Below are 22,704 nucleotides of genomic sequence, written 5' to 3'. Positions count from 1 at the left end.
AGTGTCAGCGTGTGGTCTGGCATTATGAGAAATTTTCCAGTCTGTTGGGTGGAAGTAATCCAATCCTGCTACTGTTTGCAGTAGAAGGGAGTGAGAGAACAAAGGCAAGATCCAAGAAAACAAGAAAAGTTCTGAGGCCTAGAAGAAGTGGCATCGTGTAGTAACAATCTGGAGAAGTGGAATTGGAGGTGACTAAGAAGGCTAAAAGATGGAATGTCCAGAGAATAGACCACTCTCTGGCTGGGAGCTGTGGGGACGAAGAGCAGAATGCCCTGTGTCTGGATTCTTCTGGGCATGATCAGGTACTGCAGCAGGATGGGCCGGTGGGACTGTGTCAAGGCCAGAAAAGGTAGACTTTGTCCTCCTGGGACAGAACAAGGGCCAAGAAACTGATTCAGTTGTAATTGTAGCTGCAGGAGCTCAAGTCTGAGGGTAGAGCATGGTGCCCTAGTGGAGTATACCAGTAGCAAAACACAGTTTGGGCAGACAGTTCCAACTGGCAGCCCAAGATAAAGTAGCATTCGAGAGCATACATGTGGGTGGTATTCCCTCCCCAGTGGCACGGAGGATTCTGCATTAGGCAACACTCCTAGTTCCAGGCAGAAGAGTGTTCAGTCTGTCAATGGGTGGCAGGGTCTCAGTCATTTAGCTCAAAGCAAACCTTTGGTTAAAACCATTGATAAGATGAAATGGGCTATGTGACCCGGAGGACAGAGCAAGACTCAAGGAGGGAGCCTCAGACTGAGGCTCAGGAATGAGACAAATGAGTCAAGGCTGCTGCAGTGATGAGAGCAGGGGCCCTGCAACAGGCCTAGCATAGCAGCAAGAATTGTTTGATGTGCAGTCATGTAAAATGGGTTAGAGTTTAGTTATCTGCAGCTTTAGGTAAGGCTTGAACTTGAGAGTGGGTGGAGGTGCAAGGTTTGGTCTTGAGATGGAGAGGTGGTGATTCCACCTGTAGTGAGGAGGAGGGATGCTCAAATTTAGAGCTGAAATGGGGAACAGACAACCTGCAAGGTAGTTCTCTCTCCTCACACTCTACCTTGCTGTCAGTCTCGAAAACTGAGACTCACAAACTGGTTTAAACTGGTTTAGGTGCATCTGCCTCACTTGCATTTGAGATGAACTAGATAATACTGCCTGGTTAAGTAGGGGAAGAAGCTTTCAAACGATCTTGATCATCCCACTTAAGATTATCTGTCATCATTCATCTCCTCAGCATTTCAAAAGATGTTGGTATAACATTTGGATTTGAAGTGATGACTGCATCAAAAATGAAAAATGCAAAAACTGTAAAGTCTAGGTGCACATGAACAGGAGGACTGCTCCCAAGATTTATTCCTGTGTTTATTATTTGAGTAAATCATAAGTAATACCTACGATCTAATTTGGGATATTAGTCATGATTAATTTTAGAGAGACATGATAATCCCTTTAAAGAAATCTTCCGGCCAGTTATGTCAATTTTGCCAATCCATTGTGTAGGTTTAACTGTGCTACTGTGCTGCTGTATGACCTTTGCCATTTGCCACAGTGTCATGTGTTTAAATGGCACATCAAGGTAGGCTGATGGTTGCCACTTGCTTATAAACTTTAAAAATATACTTCAGCAATTTGTTCCATATTTATATCTTAGCATGTGATTTTGCTTTGTGAAACACAAAAGATAAATCTTATATTTAGGAACCATGTGCTAGGGAAGCTGGTAGAGTAGAATTTAATTGACTTTTTTTCCCTGCAGCTCTTGAAGAAATCGGATGTGAACCCAGATTAGGTGGTGGCACACATATTTTTGTAAAAGGAATTTTACTTGTTGAGGCTGAATTTATACTTACAAGCCTCAGTCATCCTTGGTTCCTCTCTCTCCCTTCCAAAGTCAATTTTTACCTTGTTCTACCCATTCTTCTGCCACAACATCCCTGAATCTAATCTGTCTCCTTCTGTCTGTCACTATAGGCAGTGACTTTTCATATCCTCTAAGAGTACTTGTGCTTAAAGTCCTTCTTTTCCCTCCATCCATTCTTGATAGTGCCACTAAAGTCAGAGTATTAACACACAAATCTTATCAGAAGACTGTGCTGCTCCTAGCATTTTTTACATAATTAAGTTTAAACCACACGGGATGACATTTGAGGGGCTGGTGATCTGGTCCTAATTTATCTCTTTAACCTCCTTTCCTGCCTCTCTCATCCCTGACACACACACACACACGGAGCCTCCAGCAACATCCCTCTGTTTCTCAACATGCTCTGCACAGTCATATCTTCATGGCTCTTGATACATGCTGTTTCCTCTGCTCACAGATTCTTTCTGGGTTTCTGCCCAGCTGACCCCTTCGATGCATCCATTAAGGACTGGTTCAGAGACCCACTTCTGTGTAATCTTCCCTCCTTCCCTCAATCAGAGGTAAGCAAGACCTTCATGAGTCTCCACAGCATTTGGAAGGCACCTATGTGGAAAACTAGGTATATTGCATTGCAAGATTTTGTTTATGATGAGTCTGTCTCTTCCACTCAGCTAGGAGCTCCAGAAAAACCAGTGGCCATTACTTGTTCATCTATGTTTTATGCTCCCTCCTGCTTCTCCACCTGCTCTTCCAATCTCCAGGGTCTAGTATGGACCCCAATAACCCCCCCAGAACACCTGCTGGTTTCAAAATGAGTGATAATTTTATATGGGATTTCATGAGTTCCTTTAGTTTTACTTTCTTAACAAACTTCATGCTTATTCAGGCAAATCCACTTCCAGGTCCAGCTTACTGACTTTTTGATTCAAGCTCCCAGTCATTTCTCTCCTTTGGCGCAAAACTGATTGCACAGTACATACTGAAATCCTACTGTTCAAATTATATGTCAAAGTCTGAGAGTCCCAGGTCTTTTGCCAAGCTCAAATAATATACTTCTTAAAGCCATGGACTAAATTAAGCGCCAGTGAAAATGCTCTCCACATCGTCTCAGTTGTTTTTGCAGAACAACCATTTCTGTATAGCTCTTTCTCCTAATTTTTACCTTAACCTTTTCATTAGATACAGGCCATTTCTCCCTGTCTCATCATCTTCTGAGACCGTACATTATCCTGTTACTTCATTTATAATGGGAGCATATTTATTTTCCGTGATGATGGCCTCCGTGAGCCTTCCTTTTTCTTAGCTACCTACATAAAGTTAACTTCCTCAGTGGCAAATTAAGGACAGATACAAGCAGCCTGGGAACCAGGCTCTGTCACCATGGGGGGCCGCCCACTCAGCCTCCTTCTGTTCAACCATCCGAAAGATGCAGCTGCTAAGCCAGCCCCAGCATTGGGCTGCTCTCCCCCTGCCTTCTCTTTATCTCATCGAGGGAGTGGAGAAATCCCTTTCTCCATCAGGAACTGGTTGGGTTCGGATCCTGAGTTCTCTAGACTCCCCTCTTCTCCTCCCCCTACCCCAGCTGCCTACCATCTCCCTCCTACACCAAGGCCAGCAGTGACTGCGCTCCAAGACTCCCCCTCCTTCCAGAACTGCCTCTTGGTTTCCATAGCAACAGAAAATGTTGGTGGGAAGCAAAAATGCTTAACTGCAACTAGTGTTGGGGCTGAGAGGAGGAGGTGAAATGTGGGCCTCTCTGGAGGCTGCAGAATGAGGGAAAGGGGAGCACCCAGGTGAAAGCTGGGGAGAAAGAAGCCAGACGAGGAGCCCTCAGAGGACAGAAGGACAGGGAGGTTCAAGGGGAATGTGCACTGGCAAGCAGAAAACACATTGGTTAAGAACATGAGCTAGGAGGAGAAACGAGAGGAAAGACTTAAAGAAAGGAAAGCAGAATTCTAAATATAGTGAGTGAGGGGTTAGATTAGGTATAAAATTTGGAATCAGTGGTTTTTATTTCAAAGGTGAGTAGTGGAAGGCAGTAAGTATAATGCAAAAAAGGGGGTGTTCCAGCTAAATAATAATAATAATAATATATATAAAGGCAATGATTATATACCTGGGCTGGGCTTGTAATGGGTGTCCCTACTTATCAGGCATGGGTTACTGATCTTCTCTGATCCTGAGTTTGCTCCTCTGTTTCCTCATCTACTAAAAGAGAATTATTATCTACTTCAAAAAGTTGTGGGGATCAAGTAGAAGAAAGCATACTAAATGGTCACTCATAGCAGGTCAGGTAGCTTTGTTTTGTTTTGTTTTGTTTTAGCCATTGTTTGAAGTTGAGGATTGGTATTTCGATGAGGACTTGGGGCTGGAAATTTAAGCCAAAATTCATGGCAAACCATGTGCTGTTATATAGTTTCTTTGCATATCCATTTCAATTTTCCATGTGTGTTCAGTAGAAGTTATCATGGTGACACAAACCTTGAGTACATGGTGTCATCACCAGACTCAATTCTAGCCGTTTCATCACAAATGGGAATCATCCCTTTCCTTCAAACAACTTCACCTGAGCTTTCAAAAAAGGCTCCCATGATATTTGCTCATTTCCTCTCCTATACAGCCATAGTACTTTTGGCCTCATAACCTCTTACTCTTCTTTCTTCCCTTAATTCAAGAGGTTGCTGCAAAGATAGTAGTCCATGTCCACAATCATGTTTATAGTGATCCACTGGTATTTTTTGAATGAATGTCTGTGCCATGACTTCCATTAGGACTCCAAGGCAAAATAATCCAGAAAACTTTTGACCTAACTAGTGATGCCTAAAAGCTGATTTGATATTACTGCAGTGGCTCTACTTCTCTGCCTTCTTGTCCTTATACTGTGACGTAACAGCAACGATGATGACTGAGCTTGCTGTTCCAAGTGCTCTGCGTGGACAGACTAATAACTGTCACCTGAAGCCAATGAGATTAATACGTACTTGTTGTCATGCCTGTTTCCATGTGTGGAAACTGAAGGACAGAGCCAGTACGAAAATTACCCAAGATCATATGCCTTGTAAGTCTCAGGGCTGCTGGCATCAAGGCAGAGTCTATCCTTTTTGTCAAAACACTATGCTCCTTCTCCATGGAAGAAATAACTGGGCTCCATTAGGAACTGTGGCTTCATGCTATTCTTACTGCTCTTTTTTTTTTTTTCTAAAGATTTTATTTATTTGACAGAAAGCACAAGTAGGCAGAGAGGCAGGTAGAAAGAGAGAGGAAGGGAAGCAGGCTCCCCGCTGAGTGGAGAGCCCAATGCGAGGCTCGATCCCAGGACCCTAAGATCATGACCTGAGCCAAAGGCAGGGGCTTTAATCCACTGAGCCACCCAGGCACCCCTAATTACTGCTCTTTAGAGGCAACTGTTTTTTCCTCACATGGTGTAGTTTAATGAATAAAGTGAGAATGTGTGACTATGCTCCCTGGCTTCTGTTTCAAGATGTGTACTGAGCCCATTGGTTTATCTCTTTTTTCCCCCCACTTAGGTCCCAGTAAAAATCTGAAAAGGAATAAAAACCTCACAATAAGGAAGATAACTGGAGAAAGGCTATAGGAGTATAAGAGGTCTCACTAAGCATCCAGAAGTCAGGAAGAGCATGGAAAAGCATTAATGTTGCACTGAAGTTGATATAGCTTCAGCCAGGGGTGTTTCCTGAATGAAAAAAGGAACTCAGGTTACCTGTTGGGGATCCTAGAGGTTTCAGCCTGAGAGAAGGAGGGTGGGGTGAAAGAAGACACTGAGAAGGGGATGGAAAGTGGGGACAAATTAATAACAACCTGTGTACAGAACAGTTGCCCCCTTGACCACAATACTCATTGCCCACCACTTCCCCCACTTGGCATTTCTCTCTTTCCTCAGGCCAAGAGGAAAATAGATACTTATTCTCTAAAGATATCTGAAAAATCTTTCTTCGGAGAACAAGAGCAGTTAGTATGGTGGTATTTGGGACACCCTGATCATTACAGGGGCACTCTACTCACTACAAAGTGAGGCCTGGAAGTTAAAAAAAAAAAAAAAAAAAAAAAAAAGTGCCTATGTGCACAGAGTTTCCAGTAAGCCCTTCCACTGCTTCTTCCTGAAATATGGACAGAACACCACAAGCTACCAGTCATTGAAAGATAGCCTGTGGAAAGGAAAGAAAAACCAAAGCACAACAGAAAGACTAACTCTACAAATAATTCAAAGGAGAGAATTTCAAAATAAAAATGATCATTCTCTAACTGGTATCCCCGGACAGATTCAAAGCAATGTTATATGTAAGGAAAAAGAAAAGGGTACCATGAGAAAGGAATAGAGTAGAAGACAGGACTTTGAGAGATTAAATGTTTTATTGCCAAAGTTAAAAATTTAGAAAAAATTAGTTTAGAAAATTTAGAAATTTAGGAAAAAAAAATCAATTTAGAGATTGAACTCAATCTCTTAGAGTATAAGATAAAATAGAAAGCTATTGTAAATGTTAGAGAGTGGATAAGTGACTCTTATAAGAGGTTATGAGGCCAACTAAGTGGGTCTAATATCTGGCGAGTAAATGTCTGCAAAAAGGCAATAGAGAAAATGAAAGGAGAGAAATGACCAATGAAGTAATAGAAGAGAATTTCCCAGAATGTTATTTTTATATTTAAAGTGCCTAACAAGTGTGAAACAGGATGAAGAAGACACCCACTTAGTCACAAGTTGGTGACACGTGAGGATACCAAGGATAAAGAGAGAAGATCCTAAAAACTTCTGAGAGGGAAAAAGGTCACCTAGCAAGGAATCAATGTCAGCCTTTCTCACAACCACATCAAAGACAACAAGACAAAGGAGCAATGTCTTCTAAGCTCTGAGAAAAATTAGATGCAACCTGGAATTACACACTAAACTACAATATTAATCAACCACGGGGGCAGAATACAGGCATTTTTAGAATCACAAGGCTTAGAAAGTCACCTGTCATGTATTTTTCAGCTCTTTCTTTTTTAAAGTTGTTTGAGTGTATACTTTAGCAGTGTGAGAAAAATCAAACCAAGAGAGGAGAAAATATCCAAGAAACAATGGATTCGATTCAAGAGTGCAATAAAGAGAGTCCCAGAATGAGGACTATGAGGCAGTCCCAGAAAATAAGTGCAGTTTGGGACAGGAAGACTGGGAAATGGGGTCCCTAAGAAAAAGTAGGTCAGAAAAATAGATAGTATGATGGAGAATGTAAAAACCTAAGGACAAATAAAGACAGAAATGAAAAAGAGAGGAAAAGTAATCAGAAATGATAGGGAAAAGAAAACAAATATTAAAAATAAATAAAAGGTGAGTTCTAGGATAATTCTCATGTTTCATTCATTGTGTGAATGGTGTGTGGCCATGATCATTGATGCCCACACTCATCAGGGTGGGAGTAGGAGCCTAGGGATGGGGTTTTCATCCCTGATATATATTCCCATAACCCACGAGGGTCATGGAGGCAGAGAAACACTGTACTTCATATACCAGTGCAAGCGTGGACAATGAAGACTTCTGCAGGGACCACCACAAGTCAGTTTCCCTACTTGCCTGGCAACACTGGGGTCTTTAGTATGATAGGAAGACATTAGAAACCAATATTGCTGGTGGTGGAATTTTCTACTAGCTCTAGCATGAAGACAAAACTAAATTAATTTCATACATTACAAATTGATATTTCATAGTGCCTGAATTTGTGGGCCAAGATTCAATCCGCAACTCTACTGGGGATAGAACCAAGTAGGAAAGAGAAAAAATGATGGTATAAATGAACTAAATCCTCACCTCGCATGTTATTTACTCTGTCAGTAAATGATGTCTAGAGTGAGAACTAAGGATATATGCATCTCATATGGAGATAATTTCCAGAGCCATTAAGCACAGAAATGTTTAAGGTATTTATTTCTGGAAAGTGAGGTTAGGAATGGGGAGAAGATATAGGACATTGTTTGCATTCAAGTTTTATTTGTACGTTTGTTTTGATGTCATCTATCTATCTATCTACCTGTCTATCATCCATCTAGCTATATTCAAAAAAATGTTTAAAAGTATGTCTTTTTCTGTTAATCCATCTGTCCAAATTTCCTTGCTACAATGGAGTTGTTTAAATTGTTCTTGTGTCTAGTGTAAGCCACCTTCTTGGAAGAGGATGAGGTGGTAAATCAAATAATTAACCAGTCACAGGCATCCACTCATCCCTTTGCCAAACCTCTTCCTTTCTCATTTCCATGAGTGCTCTCTAGGACACAAGGAAGACCCCATTAGTACTGTCATTGTCTCAGTTGTGGGGTAACAGGAAGCTGAGGAGCCTTAATTTTCTACATCTAGACTTTGGCTCTGAAAATTGCTACTAAATTGGTAAGCTCTGATTACAGCTTTTTAATGTGCACTGTTTTTCCCTGCGCTGTCGAACAATCTTCTGAATTAGTATCAATAAAATGATTTCTAACAGGATCTCTGACACCAGAAGTTGCCACTGACGCCAATGTAATTATTATCTCCGGACCCAGCCAAGCCAGGCAGCACAGATAATCACCTACAACTATAGGCTGATAATTAGTCAGTCAGACAACTGATGTTGAGTGCTCACAGGGAGGTTCTGGGGGGCGGGGGTGACAAGGGAAGAGAAGACCCTGCAGTGACCTTTCCTCAGGGCATATCAAACTAAAAGGAGCTGAGGATGCAGAGAAGAGCAGAAAAGCAGAGATTCATACCTATCAAAAGACAGAAATAAATAAACATATTTTTGGTTATATAGACAGGGCCCTGGAGATACAAGCTGGACTGGAATAAAAATGAACTCTCCCTGATCTGGCCCATGTCGACCTCCCTGGTTTTATGTATTGCCTCTTTTTGTTTTTGCCTCCTGCATCCCAACTGGACCCAAACCATTGGATGTCCCCTTATGTGCCTCCAAGCTAATAGGTTTCATTTACCTGAGAAGTTACTCCATCACTCAGCCTTCATCAGGCTGTGAATTTTCCCAGTCCATCAAGAGTTAGTATAAATCTGACTCTTTCTGTGGAGCCTTGCCTGAGCCACTCATTTTGATGCTCCTACTCTATTCTGAATTATAGTTCCAATCAGTTATTGTGCAGAAGTAATCTGTTTTCATGTTTGTTTCTGCAGTAGATCGTAAGCTTCAAGAGAGGAGAGTCTGGGTATATTACTCATTCCAAAAGAATTAAAATAGTTAATATTTGTAAAATACTTAGAACAGTGCCTAGAATATTAGCATTATATAACCATTTATAATCATTATCTTTATTATCATCATCGTTATTATGATCAGTCTTTGTGTTCAGGAGCTCCAGCATAAGGTCTGGCATGTGAAAGTGGCAGCTAAGCAAATACTTCTTCATTTGAATTATTGGAACTGAAATCAAACAACCTGAGTTTCAGAGATGAGGAGATTGGCATGTGTTTTGGCAGTGGCCATGGTTCCAAAGTGAAAGTGAGGACGACTTCTTTGGTTATTGGAAACATAAAGAAGGGAATACCTTTGAAGAAGCAAAAGATCTCACAGGTGAATAAATTAAGGTTTGGAGGATAGGAGGGTATTTCTGATGGTATGAAACTAGTGAACACAGATTTCTTGCTGGCTTTGAGAGCCTACTAGCCCTCAGAAGATGGGCTTGTTTGGAGAAAGAGTTAATGTAACTCAAGTAAAATCAATTTTCTTCATGATTACCTGGAAATAGAAGGCCAATCGGTCAGACAGATGTTTCTCTGCTCATCCTTCTTTGCTGTCTGTATATGTGATGTGCTCGTGTGTGCTGCCATCTGGGTGAGCCTATCTGGGCACAGATAGGATGGATCATTAAGCTGTCTTTCCATATGGTGCATGAGTAGCATCTGAACCATGCTTTCACAGGTAGGTAGCATTTTCATTCACAGGGGCATTTCATGATCCTTAGGATTGTGCCAGATCAGTATTTCTTTTATTGAAACACTACATGCATTTTGCAATCTCACCGCCTTTGTTTATGGTTTCATTCAGTCTTGTATCATTGGCCCTATTCTTCTCTGTTTACATAAATCCTATCCAAGCCCATTTCTTTCAGAGAGCTTCCCTGACCACTCTGGCTCACAGATATCTCCTCATTTTCAGAACTCATAGAAATTCATAGATTCTAACATTTATTTCTCCCATGGTTATGTTCTATACTGTGAAAACACTTACGCTGTTGTCCTTTATGGCTATTTGAGTGTGTACAGTTATTTAGCATACTTATGCCAGTGTCAGCTCCCTAAGTAGACTGTAGGATCTTTAACAGGAGCCTGTATTATGCCTCTTTCTAGTCTCCACCACAATTGGCACAGTTTGAGGAGTACAGTAGGTATACAATAGGTATTTCCTTAGGAATGAATGGATAAGTCTCCCAGGAAATCCATTAAAAAAGATTTTCGTAGGCGCCCCCTCATAAATGCTTACTTACTTTCCACTTTAGATTGTTAACCCATATTAAAGGATAAAAGATGCAGGTTTAAAACACACAGATTTATATTTTAAAATTCTATAGTCTTCATAATCTGTGTTTGTTAATATACTACTAGTATTTGTTCATTTACTTTATAGTCTGGATGCAAGTTTAGGTTAAGGATACTGGACAAATCTACTAGACCCTTGGATATTTAAATATATTCTTAAAAATCAATTATCACAATTTGGTCAACCTTAATTAAGGGAACATCTTATTGGTGTGAGCAGTTGGGTGTCCTTGAGTATGTTTCTTAGGGAAAGGGCTAAATGCCATCTAGTTCCCTGGAAGTCCCATAGTACTCTGCCAACAGCACGCTCTACTGCTTGACCTCTAAGCCTGAAAGGCTCAGGTCTTTGAGCGAATTTATAGTCGATTAATCAAGGTCTGTGGTGAGTTAAGAGTAAATTAAGGTGACATAAATTTCTAACATCCTTCAGAGTTATTTGACATAAGTTCATGAGATAGGTGTGTTATAAGTATTTTGGTGCTTCTAGCATAATTCATGTGTTTTCCTTGTATCCAGTGTATTATGAAGGCAAGAGCAATGAAGCCTTATGGCAGTTTCTGTGTGTCATTGTGCTGTCAGTGATTCCAAAGTGGTTTGCCAGCTAAATGGACCAGCATTCTTGTCACCATCATGATTCATTGCCTACTGAAAACACACAGCTAGTCTTAATCTGCTTCTCACCACTACCTTGTGAACTAGGTAGTACTAGCTCATATCTGCACTTGGGAAACTGATGCTCAGGGAGGTTTAGTGACCAGCCCATGATCTCACACAACTAGAAGAAGCCAGACCATGAAATCAATCCTGTATCTTAAAGTGCAGTAGTCTTTGCCATTCCTACGAAGCAAAATTATTAAAAATCTTAAATAAACCCTTGACATGGTCTTGCAGTTCTACTCAATTTTCCTAGTAAATTCTCTTGCCTACTTTTCGAAATGACTCTATATCCCCTCTATCTTTAAATCTTCCACATTCTTGTCTCATAATTCACTTGAAAATAGAAACCACTACGGGTGCCTGGGTGGCTCAGTGGGTTAAAGCCTCTGCCTTTGGCTAGGTCATGATCCCAGGGTCCTGGGATCGAGCCCTGCATCGGGCTCTCTGCTCAGCAGGGAGCTTGCTTCCTCCTCAATCTCTCTGCCTGCCTCTCTGCCTACTTGTGATCTCTGTCTGTCAAATAAATAAATAAAATCTTTAAAAAAAAAATAGAAACCACTAGAGCAAATATACCTTCATATTCTCATCACTCTCTATAAAAATCACTATAGTATCCATCCTCTATCTTCTTTACTATTACAATAGGAACCTCCCATCAAAGACAATTCCTCCACTTATCTCTGGATTCCAACCTTTATTCATTCATTTCCTCTCACTTTATTAATCCATTCATTCATTCATTCATTCAATCCTTCTTTCTTCTCCAATATAGTATTTCGATTTCTATCTGATCATTCCTTTCAGTAGCCAAACATGACTTCAATCTTTTCTGTTTAAAAAAAAAAATCTTCCTTTGACCTCGAAATCACCCTTAGCTACTTGCTTATGTCTGTATTTCGACTCTCAGCAAAACTTCCTTCAATAGTTATCCACTCTATTACTTCTTTAACCCAATGCATTATGTACTCCTTCTGTACTCCTTACTCCAGTGAATGAATGTACGCTTGTCAAGTTTTCCAGTGACCTCTATGCTGCCAGATTGGTGGCTCTTTCTCTGGTCTCACTTCGCTTGATCTCTCATCACCATTCTATTCAATTGATCACTTTCTCATGGAAAAAGTTTTGTGGAAAGATATTTCCTCTTTTAGACACTTTGAATTTGAGGTGTTGATACAAAATAGAAGTAGAATTTTTTTTTAACCTTTGTTGAGGATAAGTGAGGTCACCTAAGGTGAATGTGTGGAATGAGAGAGAAGAGATGGAAAGGGCTAAACCCTAGGGAATAGCAAGAGGCAGGGAAGTCTACAAAGGAGCCAGAGAAGGGTAGTTATTAGGGCTAGAGATGCCATGGATACAGAAGACAAGGAGGAAACAAGTGGTCAACAGAAACAAAGACCAGATAAAGATGGAGTAAGTGAGAACTGGAAATAATACAGTGTACTTGGAGAATTAAGAGTTCATTAGTCAACATTTATAAATAATTTTAAGATGTTGACAAAGGCTCATTGTATCAAGGCCTGACTGTGTTAATTTGAAGAGCAAACCAGTGAGTGTAGTCATTTCTTTGGAGAAGCTTTGTTGTGAAGGCAAGAAGAGAATCCAGAATAGACATAGGATTAAGGGAGGGTTTTGAAAAAAAAAAATTAGGTTATATCTGAGCTTGTTCAGAGATTGTAGAAAAGAAGGCTTAACCAATGTTACACCATTTATGCTAGAACTAGGAGATAATTTATTTAGTCTCCTGGATTGAGATAATATATGCATAATAGTTTAAATACTATAAAGGGCAATAGGAATTTAATATGGTGTTCTCATTTCTAGTACATCATAATTAATTATCAGGAAGTAAGTGGATTATGTTTTTTGACTGCATAACCATTCCATTATCCCCATTACCCCCCCAAAAGAATCTCATTATTATTTATCCAGCAGTTCTTAATTGATTGAATGATTGAGTTCTTAAATGATTGATATGAATGATATTCTGCTTGCCCCCCCCCTTTTTTTAAGGGGTGGGGGATTTCTTTTTTCTTTTTTTTTTTTTAAGGATTTTATTTATTTATTTGACAGAGAGAAATTACAAGTACACTGAGAGGCAGGCAGAGAGAGAGAGAAGGAAGCAGGCTCCCTGCTGAGCAGAGAGCCCGATGCGGAACTCGATCCCAGGACCCTGAGATCATGACCTGAGCCGAAGGCAGCGGCTTAACCCACTGAGCCACCCAGGCGCCCCAGGAGTGGGGGATTTCTAAAGTAGATGTTGACTGGCCTGTATTTTCTGTTCACTTGTTCTGAGCTAGCAGATAACTGGATGGGTTACATAGTTATAGGCCTGATGAATACTAAGTTCCCAGCTCTTCTTTACAGGATTATTCCTTCCTGATAAAAGAGTGTATAATATAACTCTTGTCAAATAAAATTGAGATACTCCAGATTCTAGGCTTGTTATTCCCAGAGCTCCTTCAAAACTCTGGAAGGAGAAACCCAATTTTTCTTGCCAACCATTTAAACAGACATTGGCTTAAAAACGCAAGATGTTCCACGATGCTTTGGTTATGAATCCTAATCATCCTTGCTCAGTCTGACAGAAGGTAAAAGTTTAACAATATGAAATTTAATTCTGTGGTCTCAAGGGGCAGAAATCAATGACCTGATATTCAGAGGCCTTTGTTAATTATTCATTGTATTTTTCTTTTCTCCTAATATGCCTCTATAACATCTAAGTAGAGTCATAGGGGCTCTTGTTTCTCAAACCCTCTTAGATCATATGCTCTTAAATGAATGGATAGTTTCCAATGTCTATGATATGCATGGTACATTCTTAGATTAGGAAGTCTGGGATGAAGTCAGCAAAAAGTATACAGTGGCCTGGAAGGTATTATTTCTGTGTCTCTTTAAGCTTGACTTTTCTGGAGGATAATAATACATAGCAATTCATAATGACAACTCACTACACTTTAGAAAAGATTATACGGAAGGGTAAATCATGTCTCCCATGAAAACTACTCCTGTTCAATGCGGTGTCTCCTGTATGTATGGAATGACTTCCACTTAGATGGTCTCATAGTCTGAGGACACACTTGACTTGGAGGTGTGTGTTTTTTTATAACAGTGTGTATAGTGGGAAGTTTCTTAAGTCTGGACTTCCTAATCTCTGCATGAGGCAAGGTTTTTCTTCTCTCTCATAACTCTTCTTGGTACTCTGAATCATCCCTCAAATAACAAGGAATGCTTATGCTACTTTGTTTGTTCAGAGCCCATACCTTTCTCACCTCTGTTATGTTGCCTGAGCAAATCTTATTGAAAAATTTTTTCCCTTTGGAAAATTTGAAGCTTGAGTGTGTTGGGCAAGATACTTGGTCTCTCTCTAAGTTTTGTAATTGTTAAAACTGGAATAGTAATACATACTTCATAACATTTGTGGGAGAGGTAAATATAATGTATGTAAAAATATATATAGCAAGTTTTTGTTAAACAGTAGTTATTTTATTAAATTGGTTATATTGGGCTGTGCTACCAAATAGTTAACAAATATAAGGATGGCACACAAATGAATATTTCCTGTAAATGTGATTTATTGAGGGGCCAGCAGAGCTGAAATGTAAAATGGAAAGACCATAAGGCTAGAGAGGTAGGAAGTTCTCAGTTCTGGCCTTGCTGCTTTTCATATTAATTAGCATCACAACCTTGTATACAATGACCCATGCATGCGAAACTGGAAGCTATCAGGGAGACTGCATTTATCATTGATGAAAGAATAACATCAGATTCTTTCAACGTTTTAAATCTCATGTAAACCTCAGGTAGATTGAGTTTAATTCAATTAGTCAAATATTTAGAGTGTGTGACCATTATGGACTGTGCTTAGCAACAAGAGGGATAATAAAGGATACTGTTGTACACACATTTATTAAGGACTGCTATGGGCTGAACTGTATTCCTCCTAAATTCATATGTTGAAGTCTTCACTCCCAGTACCTCAGAATGCACCTTTATTTGGAGAAAAGGTCTTTACAGAAGTAATCGAGTTAAAAATTAGGTCATTAGGGTAGGCTCTAATCCAAGATGACTGGGTCCTTATAAAAAGAGGAAATTTGGATACAGACACACACAGAGAGAAGATGATGTGAAAATACAAGGAGAAGACTATGGGCACGTGAAGGCCTAAAACAGATCATCCCCTCACAACCCTCAGAGGAACCAGTCTTGCCACCACCTTGATCTTGGACTTCTGGCCTCCAGAACTATGACAATAAATTTCTGTTGCTTGCACCACACAGTTTGTGGCCCTTTGCTATGGCAGTCCTAGCAAACAATACAAGCACCTATTATGTGCTAGGAAAATAGTACTGAACAAAACACTGTTCTTTTTCTCAGGGGAAGGAGTAAGGTAGAGAAGCAGATAATTCAGCCTTGTGTGATAAGACTGCTCCATTAGAGGTGTGTATAGGGTGCCATGGGAGGCCAGTGAAGGACAGTTGAGTATACCACAACAGAATTTGTAAAAGGCTCCTCCCAACAAGGAACCTCTGAGCTGGGCTTTTTGAAGTAAGAGTTACCCAGGCTAAGGAACAGTGCAGGAAGGGAATGTTCTGGGCAGAGAACAGTGTGTACAAGACGTAGGGTGTGCAAAGACGTGGATTTGTGATTAAGCATGGCATGGTTGTAGAACTTTAATAATTCAGCATGGCCAGAGCTTAAGAGGGGTGAAAGATCCATCTGGAGAGGTGAGCAGGGTCCAGACCAGTAGAAGGTGGTTCCACAGAGGAGATTGTGGGAGGGGGGGTGGCTAGAGGAATGGGTCTTTCTTGGAAGAAACAAACTAGGTTAGGTGGGAGGGGAATTATGAAAAAAGGAAAGGTATATATTTGGCAGTGAGTGTTCCAGCGTGATTAGAGCAGAGGCCCTCTTGAGAAGCAGTGGGGATGAGGTAGAAAATTAGAAGTAGGATAAAAAGTTGCTCAAAGGACCCGAAGTATGACAAACTGGGAGTGCTTCAGAGGAAGTGCCAGCGTCCTAGTCAATGTCTGCAATCTAACAGGGGCTCTCTAAGCATTTGCTGAATGAGTGATGGGAGGAAGGATGAAATAATGCAGTTGTGGTGAGTTGAGCAGGGACCGTTGATCAAAGAGGCTTGGTTTTGAAATCCAGGTGGTGCTGGGCAATTTTTTAAAACCTTGTTGAGTTTCATTTATGAATATATAATAATAATAAAATAAGAATTCTCTTCATTTATAAATATGGGGATACGAATACTAACCGATATGGTGAGGATTATTTGGGATACTTTATATGAAACTGAATTGAATTTTAAATCCATCCAATCAGTGTTTATCAGAAACTACTATGTGTCAGGCACTGCACTAAGCTTTAGGAATACAGAGATAAATAAGACCCGATCTCTGCCTCTAAAGGAACTCACTTTCTAGGGTGGGAGACAGACATCTGAACATATCATTGCAAGGCAATATAATAGAGATTAGCACAGGGTTAAGGGTGGGGTGACAGGGGTGCACAGAGACAAAGTGATTACACCTGCCAGATGCCAGGGTGGTATAAGGAAATACTTCCTCGAGGAAGTGATGCTTAAGCTGAATCATGAACAATGCTGCACAATTAGGTGGAGCAGGAAGAAAAAGGAATTCCAAAGAGAGTGAAAAACAGGCTCCCTTTGCAGCTGTGTTTTTCTAGTTCCTATGCCGGCGCAGTGCTCTTGCTGAAAATATACTCCCGTCTGATTGGCTCCAGCAAAAACACCCTCTCCAGCTCTTATGAGACTCCTGAAGGCTGCCTCTGGCTCTGAATATCCTCAGCTCTTGACCAGGTTCTCTTTAAACCGAAAAGGCCTTTGGTAACCTTGCTGTAGCCACCTGCCAGATTCCTTCACTCCCTTCTCTTTCCTTCTCTCTTTTCTTCCTTTCCTTCATCCTTATTTGCCTTTTTCCTTCCTCTTTTCATCAAACATTTACTGTGTCCACATGTGTAAGCCATGAGTTGTCCTTGGAGATACAGACGGTCAAAACATATTTCTAACTCTCAAGGAGTTAAAAATTATCCAGTGCGTGGGCAGCAAACTATGGCTCTTTCACCAAATCTGCTTGCTTTTGTAAATAAAGTTTTATTGGAACACAGCCACGTATGTTATTTACATATTGCCTATGGCCACTTTCATACTACAACAGCATGTTGAATAGCTGCAACCGAGACCACTTTCAAGGCTTAAAAATATTTACTATCTGGCCCTTGAGAGAACAAATTTACTGACCCTTGTTCAACTATTTGGGTGTGGGAGAAGTGACGGGAGTGGGTGGACAGGTAAATAAGTAATAGGACACAGTAAAATCAGTAGTAAGATAGGGAACTCCAGAAGAAGGGTTCTTGACCCATCCTCGGAGGGCAGGGGAAGAAGAGGCAGCTGAAAGAAGTGACAACTAGGCTAAGAACTAAAGGATAAAGAGGAGTTAAGAGGGGGAAGGAAGGTCATTCTTGGCAGAGAGTAGCATGTGCAAAAGGCCAGGCGATGAAAGATAAATACACAGTTCTCTAGATCTGTGAAGACAGAAAATGGTAACAGAAGACGCTGAAAAATAAATTGGGGCCGGGCAGGTCAGAAAGGATCCCGAATATGAAAGCCATATTAAGGATTTTGGAAACATAATCTTCCGCAGGTAATTGAGAATCACTGCAATATTTTAAGCAGAGTAGTGCTAAGGCAAAGATGTGCTTTAGAAAGAACACTCTAGCTGTGGTAATACTTAACATTTTTGGGCATTTGTTCTATGCCAAGTCTTTGCGAAATGCTTTGCATGCCAAAATGTATATGGAAATGTTTATTGAGTAGTTGGGCTGCAGTGGAAGTCAGGTAGAAAGAGGCTGAGTAGGACAGCTACGGATCCAGGAGTACTAACAATCTCCCTAATGGATGGACAGGTAGAGCATCACGCACATTTAGCGGGAGGAGGAGAATCAGAGAACAGGATGATTGGAAAGGACAGTGTAATGTTACAGAACCCCAATAAATATCAATAGGGGGTGAAGACCAATAAGGAGTGAGGGCTGAAAATAAGACATTGTAAAGAGGGCAAGAGAAATGAAGTGAGAAGAAAGGGGGCTGGGGTTTGGCAAGAAGCAGGTCACTGCTGATTTCAAAGAGAACAATTTTAGCAGAAGAGCCGGGAAGCAGACAGAATCGTAGGGGTTAAGGAGGTGACTAGAAGTGAGAAAATGGTGGTTGTTGAGAGATCTGTCTTTTAAAAGAAGCAACAAATTTGATCATGGCTGGATTTCTCTTTTTTTTTTTTAACTTTTTAAAAAAAATTATTTATTTATTTGACAGAGAGAGAGAGAGAGAGAGAGATCACAAGTAGGCAGATAGGCAGGCAGAGAGAGAGGGGGGAAGCAGATTCCTCACTGAGCAGAGAGCCCGATGCGGGACTCAATCCCAGGACCCCAAGATCATGACCTGAGCCAAAGGCAGAGGCTTTAACCCACTGAGCCACCCAGGCGCCCCAATTGTGGCTGGATTTCTTAAAATTAGTCCATAATTCAGCAGTATGAATAAGTTTTCTGAGTCATGAAACAAATTCCTCGTCCCAAATATCTGGTCATTTAAAACAATACTGGAGATGAAATTATGCAAATATGCTGGATGACTAAATTAAAGGCCAATTCATGTGAGCACGAGTTAGTAATGGAAGCTGTAGTACTGCATTATTAGAAAATGGGGCAGCTTATTTTAATGCTTAAAAATGTAACTGGAGTAACTTCCAGATGGAAGAAAAGGCCTCTTCACTATCACCAGATTAAAACTGCAGCTAATGTTTTTCTGAAAGCCATTCTTCTGAGATGGTCATCCCTGAACATGTCCTCATTTCTGACTTTGCGCTGCACAAGCAATCAGCGTCCTTCCAAGGCTAATGAGGTCTACAAGAACAATTAACAACTCTGCCAGCACCAATATTGCACCCGGCAATTGAAAGAGCTCAAAATATTAAATAACAAGTCCAAAGAACATTTCTCCTAGATCCCTCATTAGATTGATTTTACAGATGAGTAAACCAAATCATAGAGAAGAAAGACAGTGGAAATGAGAAGTCTTACTTGAGTTCTGTCTCACACCACTGTGAGGCTCTTGCCTATTACATTTGTAATTAAGCTGTTGTCCAGATAAAGAATGACTCCCTCCTGGCACTGACTTTTGGATGCCAACAGATTTTAAATGCCTGTAGTTGAAATATATATATTTTATCGTTGTTGCAGAAGTGCACGTGTAATGACTGGACTAAGTTTGTAAAATGACAGCAGCACATTCATTATACCACCCACTTCAGGGCCTAGAGTGTTTCAGGAACAGGGTGGTGTGGGGAATGTGGCAGGTATTTTTTCTCTTGGACCTTTAAATCTCAGTAACTTTATAAAATTTTCTTAAGTCATTTTGAAATAAGAAATCATCTCAAGGGTTATTAGGCTTACCCTTTAGGGACAATTTATTTTCCTGCTTCACAAGTTTAACTTCTTTCTTGGGTCATGATATGTTGCTAAGACACTGTAAAGGTCATTTTATCAGGTCAACTGTAAATGGTGCTCTTATTACAGAAAAGTTATATAAAAGAGGAAAAGAAACGTAAGTATATTCGCATATAAAATGCACCACAAAAATGGAAAAGAAATTCTCAACTAAATACTTAAAAGATCAATCTTCCTTCAATCTTTTGTTCAGATGGATGGCTTCCAAGAGCTCTGTGGCTCCACTCTTCAGTGTCACCCTGACCTTCAACAAGTCCTTTATGAATGCTACCCATCCAAGTGTACAAAATGCCAAATCAAATAGGGCTCCTGGAATAACTTTATTTTTTTACTCTGTAAAGGATGCATTTGGGGCATCTTAATATTGGTCAAAGCATCCTAAGCCAAGCTAGATGGCAACTGCTAGAAACACAGGAAATGCTAAAAAAAAAAAAAAAAAAAATTGGCATAATTCCATTCTTCCCCCCTTTTGATTAGAGTTTACAAATATAACTGTCAGCTAGTTATCCTGGGTGAGGCTATGAGTCAGTCCTCCTCGGATAATAAAAACTTTTTAATTCAATTTTGGACCATAAATTTACCATAACACTGTCAGTGTTTTGTTGTTATCAGTATCTTTACATTTCTTTACTCCCTGCTATGATAGATTTTATCTCTTCCATTGCCTACTGTAATTTGTTGCTGAAAAAAACAATTGTTAGTAAGTAATATGCTGAGGGGTGGTGATTATATAAAAGGATGAGGGGCAAGATCCCTGCGATAGAATGTATGTGTGTACCTGTGTGTGTGAGCTCATGAAGGAATGAGTGCCTAATGTGAGTGCAAATAATTTGATAGGCCTGAGAGCAACACTGTAACCTGTTAGAGGTCAAGAACTGTGTATTGTTCACTGTTACATTCTCAGTAATTAACACTGTTTCTAGCACATGTGAAATGTTTAAGGATAGTTTGCTGCACGAATGAGTGAAGGGTACTAATGCTCCAGGTTCATGGGCAAAACAAGGCTTCCAATTTAAAAATGAGGTTGGCATAAGTGACTCTTAATCTCACAAAACAAACTGAGGGTTGCTGGGGGGAGGGGGTTTGGGAGAAGGGGGTGGGATTATGGGCATTGGGGAGGGTATGTGCTTTGGTGAGTGCTGTGAAGTGTGTAAACCTGGTGATTCACAGACCTGTACCCCTGGGGATAAAAATATATGTTTATAAAAAATAAAAAATTAAAAAAAAAAAAGAAAGAAAGATAGAGGTAAAAGAGGAAAAAAAAATAAAAAAATAAAAATGAGGTTGGATTGGGCACCTGGGTAGCTCAGTGGGTTAAGCCTCTGTCTTTGGCTCAGGTCATGGTCTCAGGGGCCCCACATCGGGCTCTCTGCTCAGTGGGGAGCCTGCTTCCCCCTCTCTCTCTGCCCACCCCTCTGCCTACTTGGGATCTCTGTCTGTCAAATAAATAAAACCTTAAAAAATAAAAATAAAATAAAAATGAGGTTGGAGATCCATCTGTAACAGTCTACTGTGCACCCAGTATGGCGTGATGTCTATATACACAGAATTATGCTAGGAGTTGTGAGAAAGACCAGAGAATTGAATACACACAAAGTGGACTTGAAGAGTTTCTAGTCTAGTGGGAGAGACAAGAAATATACGAGCAAAAACTTAACTTTGAATTCTAGAGAGTGAATAATGGCATGCCCAATGTAATTTTTCATATCGAATACAACCACTACATAAGTGCAGAGAAAAGAGAGTCTCCAGAGGACTAGAGTCATTACGGAAAGCTACATAAACAAGGCAGGAATTGAGTTAGACATCTGAGGATTTAAAAAGAAAAAAAAAAAAAATAAGAGAGAGAGAGGGAAAGGAAAGGAAATAGCTGTCCAGGATGGGGAGAGGAGAGTACAAATAAGCAGTCATCAAGAGAAGAATAGATAGTCTGAGACTTAAAATTTAGGAAGGAGTCATCAGACTTGGAAAAAAGAGATGATGATGATAGAAACATATATAATAAGGAGGTAAAGAAGCATGGAGGTTTAGTATACTAAACACTTCATATCTAAACTTCTTGGTTAAAAAAAAAAAAAAGTCATGTTGAAACATAGACATATTTTAGGGCCTGGCAGCATCCCCAGAGGCTAGTGAGTAGCACATGCCTCACTAGGAGGAGACTGACCATATATTACTTTGGAGGGGACGAACAGGTAAGTAGGGCTTGAATAAGTCTTCAGATGAAGGATTCTGTGTTGAAGGAGCCTTGGATTGCAACATAAATCTAACTCTCCCAAAGTCTTAGATGACCTGATGTAGTTTTGTAGTTATTCCTTATATTTTATCAATTTACATTTATTATATATATTTAACGGTATAGGAAAGTCAGAACAGTGTATGCAAATATCATCAAAGCAAGACCAGGTACATAAAGAATACATTTGGAATTCTGATTTTCAGATACTGAGAAAAAAAAATTCACACAGCAGTAAAATAAAGGAGAAATATTAAGAGCCTAAAGGGGAAGCAATAATTGATAAACAAAAACCAAATGAAGGTCTTACTTTTCTAATCTCTCTAAGAACTGAAGTAAGAAATCTTTATTAAAGTTAATCACAGCCCTGTGGATAAATCATCCATATATTGTATTTATGTGTGAGAATATGTAGAACAGAGTTAGTAAAAAATTTTTTTAAAGCTTTCAATAAATAGTTTGAAAGTCACTTATATGGATCCTTTAAAACATTCATTAATGGAATATTGATTAAATCAAAAATTAACTCTTGAGAATGTTTCCTAAATAAAGTATATCTATGCAGGGATGTAAAATGAAGTTTCAAGCAACATTAATTATATCCTTTTGATGTCTCTACTGTCTTGTTCTAAAAAGCTAATAAGACCTGCACTACATCATTGTTAATGGGAGTGTGGTGCTTGTTGCTTAGGCAACAGGATGAATAAATGCAGGTCAGAATGTGCTTCAAGAAAAAAGAAAGCTAGAATATGATACTGAGTGGAGACTAAGTAGGTCTAAAAGATTTTTCATCCTATTAATAAAATCTGTTTCTTAAACTGGGCTGATCATATTAGTGTACTTTAACTAAATTCATAATTAAATAAATCAGATTATGGAAATCAATAAATAATTTTTATAAAGGTAGAAACTAATTTTTATGATACTAGTAGC

General features: G+C 39.8%; 1 protein-coding gene and 1 long non-coding RNA gene across 19 annotated transcripts in view; one reads left to right on the top strand and one right to left on the bottom strand.

Moving 5' to 3' along the window:
• The window catches only part of ANKS1B (ankyrin repeat and sterile alpha motif domain containing 1B), a 1,113,310-nt gene that overhangs the window by 355,033 nt on the left and 735,573 nt on the right, over positions 1 to 22,704 (bottom strand). The gene's annotated exons all lie outside the window — the stretch shown is intronic.
• LOC309868958 lies at positions 40 to 7,234 on the top strand. The gene is made up of 3 exons (XR_014313904.1): positions 40 to 302; positions 2,304 to 2,406; positions 5,374 to 7,234. It is a non-coding gene; the product is annotated as an uncharacterized lncRNA (long non-coding RNA).

This window comes from Mustela nivalis, assembly GCF_964662115.1.
Source record: "Mustela nivalis genome assembly, chromosome: 7".
NCBI lineage: Eukaryota > Metazoa > Chordata > Mammalia > Carnivora > Mustelidae > Mustela > Mustela nivalis.
The sequence above is the reverse complement of the archived record's forward strand: the minus strand, read 5'-3'. Positions and strand labels throughout refer to the sequence as shown.